Source organism: Arachis hypogaea, chromosome 7 (assembly GCF_003086295.3).
Source record: "Arachis hypogaea cultivar Tifrunner chromosome 7, arahy.Tifrunner.gnm2.J5K5, whole genome shotgun sequence".
Classification (NCBI taxonomy): Eukaryota; Viridiplantae; Streptophyta; class Magnoliopsida; order Fabales; family Fabaceae; genus Arachis; species Arachis hypogaea.
In genome coordinates this window covers 12,649,279-12,660,788 of record NC_092042.1, presented here as the reverse complement: position 1 = coordinate 12,660,788, position 11,510 = coordinate 12,649,279, and the positions used below count along the sequence as shown (strand labels likewise).

General features: G+C 29.7%; 1 long non-coding RNA gene across 1 annotated transcript; it reads left to right on the top strand.

Annotated features, from left to right (window-relative positions):
• The first annotated feature begins 5,317 nt into the window (after positions 1–5,317).
• Positions 5,318–6,910, top strand: LOC140174458 (uncharacterized). The gene is made up of 2 exons (XR_011863684.1): positions 5,318–5,449; positions 6,625–6,910. It is a non-coding gene; the product is annotated as an uncharacterized lncRNA (long non-coding RNA).
• Positions 6,911–11,510: the final 4,600 nt, after the last annotated feature.

Genomic DNA, 11,510 nt, shown 5'->3' with positions numbered 1-11,510 from the left:
TATCGCGACCCCGGTGTCCCCTGCAACTACTGTCTTGTTACTTGTTTCTTATCAACTAAGTTGGATATTAATGTTACTATGTATGCGGATGGTTATTTTCATTCTAACGTGGATGTTTATTTCGGTATACTATTGGTATTTTACTTGATTTGCTTGATTCTGCACGCACATGCTCCGCGGAATGTTCATTTTACTATGTATGCGGATGGTTCTTTTCGTTAAGATATGGATGTTTATTTGGGTCATACTATTTGGATGAACAAAATAAAGTGGCACTGAAAGTGGCAAAGACACGACGCAACGGCATGGAAGCAAGGGGCAGAGGTGCAACGTTGGAGCAGCAGTGGAATAAGGCCTCTAACTCAGCGACGGTGCAATGTCTCGGAAAGGAGAAGAAGACACACAATGGAAATGTTGCTTGTAGGAAAAATAGGGGTAACGCGACGCATGGAAGAAGAAGGTGCAGGCGGTGTGGCACGTTGCTTCTTCAAACGATGGTGGCAGCGGTGAGGTGCATTGGTGATGGGGCAACAGGAAAGCGGGAGTGAAGCGACTGCGGTTAAAGGAGAGAAAGGTAAGAGGCTAGAATTATGGTGGATAAATGGGGTGGAATATTTTTTGTTTTTATGAGCTTGAAGTGCAGTCCATTATTCCTTTGTTCGTACCTCTTATTATCTACCTAACAGAACTCATTTTTTTATTTTAAATTTTACTTTTTAATATTATGTGGTTAAACAATAACAACAACAATAATAATAATATTGATAATAGTAATATTGATAATAAGAAATATTAATGAGTATATACCCATTTTGGTCTTCAAAGAATTTCAGAATAGACACTTTAGTCTCCAACTAAAATTAATTACTCAATTGGTCCCTAACAATTAACTCCGTCATTCACTTAGGTTCTTTACTCCGTTACTCTAACGGAGGACAAAATAGTCCCTGATAACTCTAACAGGGGACAAAATGGTCCCTGATCTCCTCTGTGAAATGATATTGTTCTCTCCCAGTTTTTATTATATCTCACATAACACTAACAATCTAACATTATAACTTCAAACTGCACAATGCACACTCTATAAATTTAATATTCACAAGAAAGAAAATCATCAACTTGTTCTCAACCAATTCATACTCAGGAAACTAATGCCTATGTCTTTCAACTAGTTGTCGTCTTCGACGGATCCCATGAATCTAGACAGCAAGTCTGATTTATTAAGATTCGTTGTCGTTGTTGCCATCTCCCTCCTCCTCTGATCGCTTCTTTCAGCTTCTTCTCCGAACCAATGTTCAGTAATCGCTTCAGTTTTCATATGAGCGGCAATGGAGACATTGCTCGTTGTAATAGCTTGGATGCGAGGTCGAAGCTGTCTGCCAACTTGAACTCCGAAAAAGAAGGAATGAAGCACTCGGTGTCTATTTCAAATGAGAATTTGCATATGATGTCGAAGGAGAATCTTCTCATGATGTCCTAATGTCCAACAATCTATAATGCTTGCTGGAGAGTGGAGAAAGGCATGCCCTTGGAGTAGTTATAGAACTTGGTCTTGAGGATGTCGTGTACGTTGTTGGGGTTGGAGGTGAGTTATCAAAGATGTGAAAGTGGATGCTTTTGGTGAGGAAGTACAGAGGAGGTGAATGTACCAATCATAAAGATTTAGGAAGTGTGTGGTCTATGATATGTTAAGGTAGGTGCGACACGTGTGACAATTACACCATGGCTTAATCTTGGAGCTAAAGAGGAGGAAGGAAAAGATGAAAAAGAAGACTGTGAAGGTGAAGAAGGAGAGTATGAATGTTAGGGTTATGCGAAATATGATAAAAATTGGGGAAGAACAATGTCGTTTTCGAATAAAGGGGCCAGGGAACATTTTGTCCCTTGTTAGAGTTGTCAGGGATCATTTTGTTCCATGTTAGAGTTTTCAGGGACTATTTTGTCTTCCGTTAAAGTTGACGGAATGAAAGACCTAAGTGACTGACGGAATTAATTGTTAGGGACCAATCGAATAATTAATTTTAGTTAAAAACTAAAATGTCTTGTTCGAAATTTTTTAAAGACTAAAATGAGTATATACATTAATTATAAATACAATTCATATCGTTAATTTTAAGTGATTTGGCAAATGAACAAGATTCTAAGAATGAGTTGGAGCCTGGAGGTTATTACTTCCATACAATTTAGAAAGTGGATTCATAGAAATAAAAAATAGTATGCACATATTAAAAATAAACCAATATATATTTTTATATAAATATATATTATTTAATTTATTTTTAATGTATATTTTGTACTTTAATATATATTATATACGAAACTGATTTGATTTTTTTATATGTATCATGATTGTTAAAAAATAATATAATTAATTTTTTAATTTAAATAATAATTAAAGACTAATGAGTTATTGACTAAATAATATTTCTCAAACTAAAATACATAATGTTTAAAATTATAATTAGAAGAACAATTAAAAAATCTAAAACTATAAACATGTTGAATATATATTGTTTTCTTTATTTTTCATTCCTTAAATTTGAAATGAAATCATTATAAACTTGTTATCTTGACTAATTTCATAATAATTATCATTTACACGTTAATAATATATACCATATATAAAAAAGGAAAAAAAAGAATTCACTTTTAATTATTACTTCAAAAAGAATTGACATATAGAAAAAAGTTTGAGTAATTACCCAAATATATTCTTAAAGTTTTTAAAAGTAAACACTTTAGTCTTCTAAGTTTTAAAATACATAAAATAATCTCTAACATTTATTTTCGTTAGATAATATAGTTTTTCTTCATTAGTTATTAACTGTAATTATTGATGTAGAATATTAACTCACACACGTGACCATTAAGTATCTACATGTATGATATGGATAAATCAGTTTCGAAAATAAAATACAAAACAGTCCCCAAAAATTTAAAAATTCTCAGAATAGTCCCTAAAAAATTTTAAAAAATTCAAAATAATCTCTTCGAATGATTTATGTATAATTATTTTTAAATTGATAAATTTAGTTTCTAAAATTTTTTATCTACTTATCTCAAATTTGATTATTCATATATACCAAAAAAATTTTATGCATTTTCAAATTCTAAATTACAAATTAATTTTAAAGTTTTCCAAAAAATAATTTAAAATAATTAAATGAACTTATTTTTTATCATACAAATTCTATTATCATTCTTTAATGATGAAGAAGAGATTGAGCTAATGGAGAATTTTTATTTAATATAAAATTTTTTACATAAATAATGGACAATATTTATACAAATGCTTGCGAAAGTAACCCTTTGAAACTTACATGCAATGTGAACCAAGTCATCTATAAAGTCAAATTTATAAGTTTTGGTCAATTACAAAATTTCAATACAATGTGAAAACTCCTAATACTTTACTACACTTGAAAAAGAAATGTTTTAGTAAATTCAAGTGTTTTGTTCATATTTTTCAAAAGTTTTGGGATTCACTTATTGTAATGTTGAATAAAATAACTTTGCAATTAAAGTTATTTGTACTACTATAATTAACAGTTATATCAAGAAAAAATAATTTTTTATTTATAAATATTTTTCTAAATTTATTGGTGCCAATATCTTAAGAATTTATATATATAAATAAGTTTTTATAATGCAATGATTTCTTAGAATTAGTTGTTATATTATAGTTTTTATATCACTTCAATGTAGGTATCATATGTTAATGATTAAATAATATTATGTTCTGTGATATTTTAGTATTAATGAATAAAATTATTTTTTAATTTATATTTTGTTATTATTTATATTTTTATTTATTATATATTTTTAATAATATTTTATTATTTTGATTAATAAAAATATTATAAGACATTGACTTTCGAAAAAGATAAAAAATATTCGAAGGACTGTTTTGGAATTTTAAAATTTTTTTAGGGACTATTTTGAGATTTTTTTAAGATTATTTTATATTTTATCTTGAAGACTGATTTATCCAATTTATATACGTAAATACTTAATGACAACGTATATACGTTAACGTTTTACATTAATAATTATTGTTAGAGACTAATAAAAAAAACTATATTATCTAACAAAAATAAATATTAAAGACTATTTCGTATATTTTAAATAAGTCTTTTAATTTAAGTAATTACTTAAAAAGCTTTAACGGTGTCGTGAAAAAAAATCAATAGATTACTTTTAAGTCAAATATATACTTTGAGATTGTGTTTTGCTTTTTATATTTTGACTAAATCTTGAAATTAATTCATTTCCAAAGGAAAGCAATGAAAAAAATAACTCTTAATTAAAGTACATATATAATAAACTTTGAATCTTTTAAAACATAAATGATAAAGGGAAAGACTAATGATATATATAAATGAATTTAATAAGACTCACTTTTGATAAAAGTTATTTATAAGAAATGGGTCATAACTATATAAATTAATGAGATAAAATTTACTATGAAAATTTATTTACAATCGATGTAATTATCAATTAGATTTTTTAAATTCATAATACTAAAAAAACAAAAAAAAAAGTCAATACTTATAGCAATCTTCAATTTTAAAAATATAAATATAAATATAAATAAGTTATAATTTATTTTATAAAATTAAAATTTTTTATTTTTAAAAAATTATTTTTATTATAATAATTGAACTAATTTTATAATAATTTAAATTTAATCAAATTCATATTATTATTATTATTATTATTATTATTATTATTATTATTATTATTATTATTATTATATATAATTGCCGTAAGTATTAAATTACATTATAAGTTTATATATTATATTCATTGCATTACTATTATTATTACTATTATTACGTTTATTATTATTACATGACCATCATTACTATTGCTAGTATTATTATTACTATTATTAACTATAAAGCACAAAAAATAGAAGGTGGTTTATACTTTGCATTAAGTTACATATATGTTATTATTATTATTACTATTATTAACTATAAAGCACAAAAAATAGAAGGTGGTTTATACTTTGCATTAAGTTACATATATGTTATTATTATTATTATTATCATTATGCATTAGGTTATATATATATTAAGTTTTGTAATATAATATTATGCTATTATAATTCATTCTTAGCTTTCTTCTGGTGTAAGTATAATCTATTACTATAATTTCCTTTCATAAAGTGTATATATAATATAAAGAAAGCTAAGACGGCGTATTAATTATATATATATCATTAACGTATGCGAGAAGAAAGAAAAGAAAGAAAACAGAGAGAGAAGACCGAGAGAGAACGTCCCATTTTTTATTAGTGAAAGTTGATAGTGACGTAGCTCTTCTTTTTTTTTTGGTTTGGTCAACGGAAGTTTTAGGAGGCACAGACGATTCTGGACATTTTCTTATTCGATAGCTCACTCAGAAAGCTTCTCTTGAGCTTTGAATATTTTGATTTCGTACGAAGGTATGATTTTGGTTTCTCGTAATTAATGTTTAATGTCACGTGAAAACTTAGGTTAGAAGACCTTAAGATAGGAATGAAATGAATGAATAATTGATGGATTGTGTATATGGTATAAAATGTGAGGTTTAGCTGTTGTCAATAATTTGCTGTTGAAGTTGGTCGGTGTGGAAAAAAATTTAATATTGGTATTTGTTTGATTTTGAAATAATTTGTTACTGGAAATGATTTGAATGACTGAGAGGTGTTTGGTTTGATAGTTGGGACCCTTGAAGGGTGACAGAAATTTGAATCTTAGAGGAGATATTGCCAAAATTTCTATAAGAATTGGAGTTTTGATTTGAAGTATTATTTTAAAAGGGAAAGAGATTATTATGTGGCTTGTGTATTTAAGACTATTTGTTGACCTTCTGTCGCAAGATGTGACCGGGCACTTTAACTCCCTGGATTCCCCCATGGGCATGCATATATATATAAATATTGAATATTATATTTGAGTTTGGAGTTCGTCTCCATGGAATACTATATTATTGAGCTTGGAGTGTAACTCCATGGATATTATTGAGCTTGGAGTGTGACTCCATGGAATATTATATTTGAGCTTGGAGTTTGACTCCATGGAATATTATTGAGCTTGGGGATGCGCGCACAGAGGGACTGTCCAATGGTTAACTACCAGGACATGTCGGGTTGGCTGTATAACCGATAGATGAGACTCATCAGCCATAGGACAGGCATACATCATATGCATTTGTTTGTTTGTTTGAGTGTGCATTGTTTTGGTTTGCTTAACTGTTTAATTCTGCTTATCCGCTACTTGTTCTATTTGCTGTAAATGCTTCTCTATCTGTGTTTTCTTTGCTTGAACTGTATGTGTATGTTTTTTGAGAAATCCCTCTTGACAAAGGTGTGAGGAAAGAGGGTTGTTCCACCAGTGATTCAGAGGATTGGAAGCGACAGAAAGTGAAGTATGAAGTTAAAGTTAGATCCAAAACTAGAATACGTTAGATAACTTACCTAACTTTTGGTTTAGTTTATTTTATTTAAGAATAATTTTGAGTGTCGGAGTTCTAGGAATGCCTCTGGCTTTCCCGAGACCTTTTATATTAACTATGTGGGCACCTTTACAATACTGAGAACCTCCGGTTCTCATCCCATACTATGTTGTTGTTTTTCAGATGCAGGTCGAGAGACACCTCGTTGAGCGTCTGGGTATCCTCCTTACGAGCGAAGAACTATCTTTTGGACTTTCATATTTTGTTTTAGTCTATGTATATATGTTTATAGAATCTCCGCATGTATATTTTGTGTTTTGTCCCTCCTAGAGGTCGACTTGGAGATACAGGAGTTTATTTTGGGTTGTATATATACATAATTATATACTCTAGCCGGCCTTAGCTTCGCAGGTCGAGTCTGGATCTTGCTATCTGAGTTTTGAAACTCTAATATGTATATATGTTTTCAGTCATCTTTCGATTTTACCTGTCCGTTTTACGAATATTCATGCGAGTGTGTCATGATTTTCTGTTTATCGTTTTGTTTTGCTTGTTCTTCAAGGCTCCTAGATATGATTTCATCCAACTATATCTATATACACGTCCTTTTCTTTTAGAGGTCGTAATACCTTGCCACCTCTGCTTTACGACTTAAGCGTAAGGCTCTGTATGATAGGGTGTTACAATACTTATCTTATTTAGTATTTATTAATTATTATAATAATTAATAAATACTAAATACTAAATAATATATATATATATAGATTTTTGTAAATCCATAATGTTAAAAAAACAAAAAAGAGTCGATATTTATTTTATTTAATATTTATTAATTATTATAATTATTAATAAATACTAAATAAAGTAATATATATATATATATGCAATAATAATTATTATACATTTTTTTAGATTTTATATCCTTATTTACATTTTGATTATACATGAACATAACTTATATTATATGTTTTATAGATATAATATCTTTTTTTATTGAAGTACTAATTTTTTTTTATACAACTAATAAACCATCCTCTTAATATATTATTGATTTTGTATTTCTATGGAAAACTAATAATAGTACGTAGCTATTTAGTTTTATTCATACATCATCAACTTAATTAATTATTTATGACACAAATATTATAATATGTTATTGGATTGTACTTGAAAAATTTAATTCTTGACAAAAATATTTTTGAAATATATTATTGATAAAATAATTTTTAAATAATTTGAAATATAATAAAAATAATTGACAAATATTTTTTTAAATGACAAAAAATTTTTATATTTAACAAATAATTTATTTATTTATTTTAAATTTTTATATATTTAAATAAATATTTGAATAAATATTTATTTAGATATTTGTTACCTCTTCTTTATTTATTTATTTAGTTATTTTATAACACGTTATCAGCACGAGATTCTAATTAAATTTTAGGAAGACTCCAGGTAACAAATTTTTATTATGTCGAATCTCTTTCATCTTGAATATAATGTTTTTGATATATTTGGAAACAATTATTTATCATAGATACTCGATGTTAAAATTCATCTTGATTTAATGGATCTTAGAGATACCATTGAGGCTGAAAATAGTACATCCCAGAAGGATAAAGCCAAAGTCATGATTTTTCTTCGTCGTCATCTTGACGTATGATTGAAAAAATGAATATCTCACATTAAAAGATCTTGCAGATCTGTGGAAAGACCTTAAAGAAAGATACAATCATCAAAAGACAGTGATACTTCCTCAAGCCCGATATGTTAGAGAAAACTTTCTCAACCTTCCATGTCTCGAATGTGCTCCTGCAGCAGTAGTATTGAGAAAAATGATTTAAAAAAATATTCTGAGCTAATTTCATTCCTTCTTGTTGCTGAACGCAACAATGAATTACTCTTAAGAAATCATGAAACGTGCCCAGCAGACGCCGCCCCATTTTCTGAAGTAAATACGGCAAATCATTGCCCCAGAAGAGGTAAATAGCAAAGTTTTAGTAACGAGAAAAATTATGGAAGGAAAAGGAATTATGTTCGCAAAGAATCTCACTAGAAGTGGGAAAAACAAAGAAACAATGGGCAAAGTAAATCAATTGAGGATAAATATTTCCGTTGTGGTGGAAAGGGCCATTGATCACGTACCTGTCGTACCCCAAGGCACCTAGTTGATCTTTATTAAGCATCCTTGAAAAAGGATGACAAAGGAAAGGAAACAAATTTTGTTTCAAATTATGAAAATTCCACCACTCATTATGATGTATCTAATTTCTTTGGGAATCTTGAAGGAAATTTTGGCCATCTGATCAATGATAGAATAGTTTAATATGTGTGTTTGTTAAGTATTCATGTGAATAATTTTTACTGTGCATGTACTTTTACTCATTTTATTATTATTATCATTTGTTTTTGAAAAAAAATGGTAAGGACATATTCTGAAGATATTTTCCTTGCGGATAGTGCAAGTTCGCACACTATTCTTAAAAGTACTATATATTTTACCCATCTTGTGCCAAAAGAAGAATATGTTAATACTATTATTGGCTCGGGCAATGTGATAGAAGGCTCCGGAAGAGCTATAATTTTGTTTTCTGGAGGAACAAAATTCATAATAAATAATGCACTATTATCTACCAAGTCTCTAAGAAACTTGTTGAGTTTTAAAGATATTTGCCGAAATGGATATCATATTGAGACTATGAATGAGAAAAATCATGAGTACTTATGTATCACAACTCATGATTCAAATAAGAAAGTTATATTAGAAAAATTACCCTCACTTTCATCTGGGTTATATTATACCAAGATTAGTGCAATTGAATCATGCCATTGTAAACCAGAAGTTTACTAGTCTAAATGATTTCATAACTTGGCATGATGGATTGGGTCATCCGGGAACAACCATGATGAGGAGAATTATTGAAAACTCCCATGGACATTCACTAAAAAACCAGAAGATTCTTTAAACTAGTGAATTTTGTTGTGCTGCATGTTCTCAAGGAAAGTTAATTTTAAGGCCATCACAAGTAAATGTTGGATTTGAGTCCCCTGAATTTCTAGAAAGGATTCAAGGTGATATATGTAGACCTATTCATCCACCATGTGAATCTTTTAGATATTTTATGGTCCTGATATACGCATCTTCGAGATGGTCACATGTGTGCTTATTATCTTCTCGCAACCTGGTGTTTGCGAGATTATTGGCTCAAATTATTCGATTAAAAGCACAATTTTCAGAATCTCCAATCAAAGCAATTCGCCTTGATAATGATGGTGAATTTACTTTCCAAGCTTTTGATGCTTATTGTATGGCTAACGGAATAAGTGTTGAACATTCAGTAGCTTATGTTCATACACAAAATGGGTTAGCAGAATCACTTATTAAACGCCTCCAATTGATTGCTAGACCCTTGCTTATGAGAACAAATCTCCCAACCTCGGTTTGGGGCATGCTATTTTACATGCTGCAGCACTTATTCGTTTGAGGCCAACGAGTTATCATCAGTTCTTTCCTATGCAATTAGCTTTTGGCCAGCAGCCAAATGTCTCCCATTTAAGAATATTTGGGTGTGCGATATATGTTCCCATTGCACCACCTAATCGTACCAAAATGGGACCCTAAAGAAAATTGGGGATATATGTTAGATATGATTATCCCTCTATAGTGAGGTATCTTGAGATACAAACGGGAGATGTATTTAAAGCCCGGTTTGCGGATTGTCATTTTGATGAATCAAAATTTCCAATATTAGGGGGAGATAATAAGCTTTCTGAAAAGGAACTTAATTGAAATGTATCATCGTTGATGCATTTAGATCCTCGATCAGGGCAATATGAACTAGAAGTTCAAAAGATTATACATTTGTAAAGAATAGCAAATGAATTACCTGATGCATTTTCCGATACAAAGAGGATAACCAAATCTTATATACCAGTGGAAAATGCCCCAATTTGAATTGATGTCCCAGTAGGACAAGTAGCTACTGAAGTAAATTCACGCCAGAAGCGTGGCAGGACAGAAAATGCTCCAATTCAAATTGATGTCCCAGTAGGACAAATAGCCACTGTAGCAAATACACGCTAGAAGCGTGGCAGGCCTGTCAATTCCAAAGATAAAAATCCTCAAAAGAGAAAAGAGGTAAATACTATTTCTGTTGAAAAAGACACAGTAAAGACACCTGCAGTTGTCCAAAATTCTGATATAATTTTAACGCCAGAAGACGTTCAGGTACCTGAAAATTGTGAAAATGATGAGATCTCGATAAATTATGTCTTTATAGGAGAGAAATGGGACCGAAATAAAATAATTGTCAATGAAATATTTGCATATAATGTGGCATTAAATATCATGTATGAAAGTAAGGATCTTGAGCTAAGATTAGTCGAAGAATGTCGACAAAGGAATGATTGGCCAAAATGGGAAGAAGCCATGAAGGTTGAATTAGACTCACTTGCAAAACGTGAACTCTTTGGACCTGTAGTTCGTACACCAGAAGATGTAAAACCTGTTGGATACCGATGGGTATTTGTGAGAAAACGAAATGAGAAAAATGAAGTTGTGCACTACAAAGCCCGACTTGTGGCACAAGGTTTTTCACAAAGGCCCAGTATAGATTATGAAGAAACGTATTTTCTTGTAGTGGATGCGATAACATTGCATTATTTGGTCAGTTTATCTGCATATCATAAACTGCATATGCATTTAATGGATGTGGTAACAGCCTACTTATATGGCTCATTAGATCGTGATATCTATATGAAAGTCCCTGAAGGACTGAAGATATCTAAACCATCCAATGAATATTCGCAAGGGCTATACTCAGTCAAATTGCAAAGATCTTTATATGGTTTAAAGCAATCTGAACGAATGTGGTATAATCGTCTTAATGAGTATCTGACCAAAAATGGATTCAAGAATGATGATATTTGCCCCTGTGTTTTCATAAAGAAAACTGCATCTGGATTCATTATTATAGTTGTATCGTTGATGATTTAAATATCATTAGAACTCCTGAAGAGATTCCAACAATTATAAAAACTCGAAAAGAAGAGTTTGAGATGAAAGA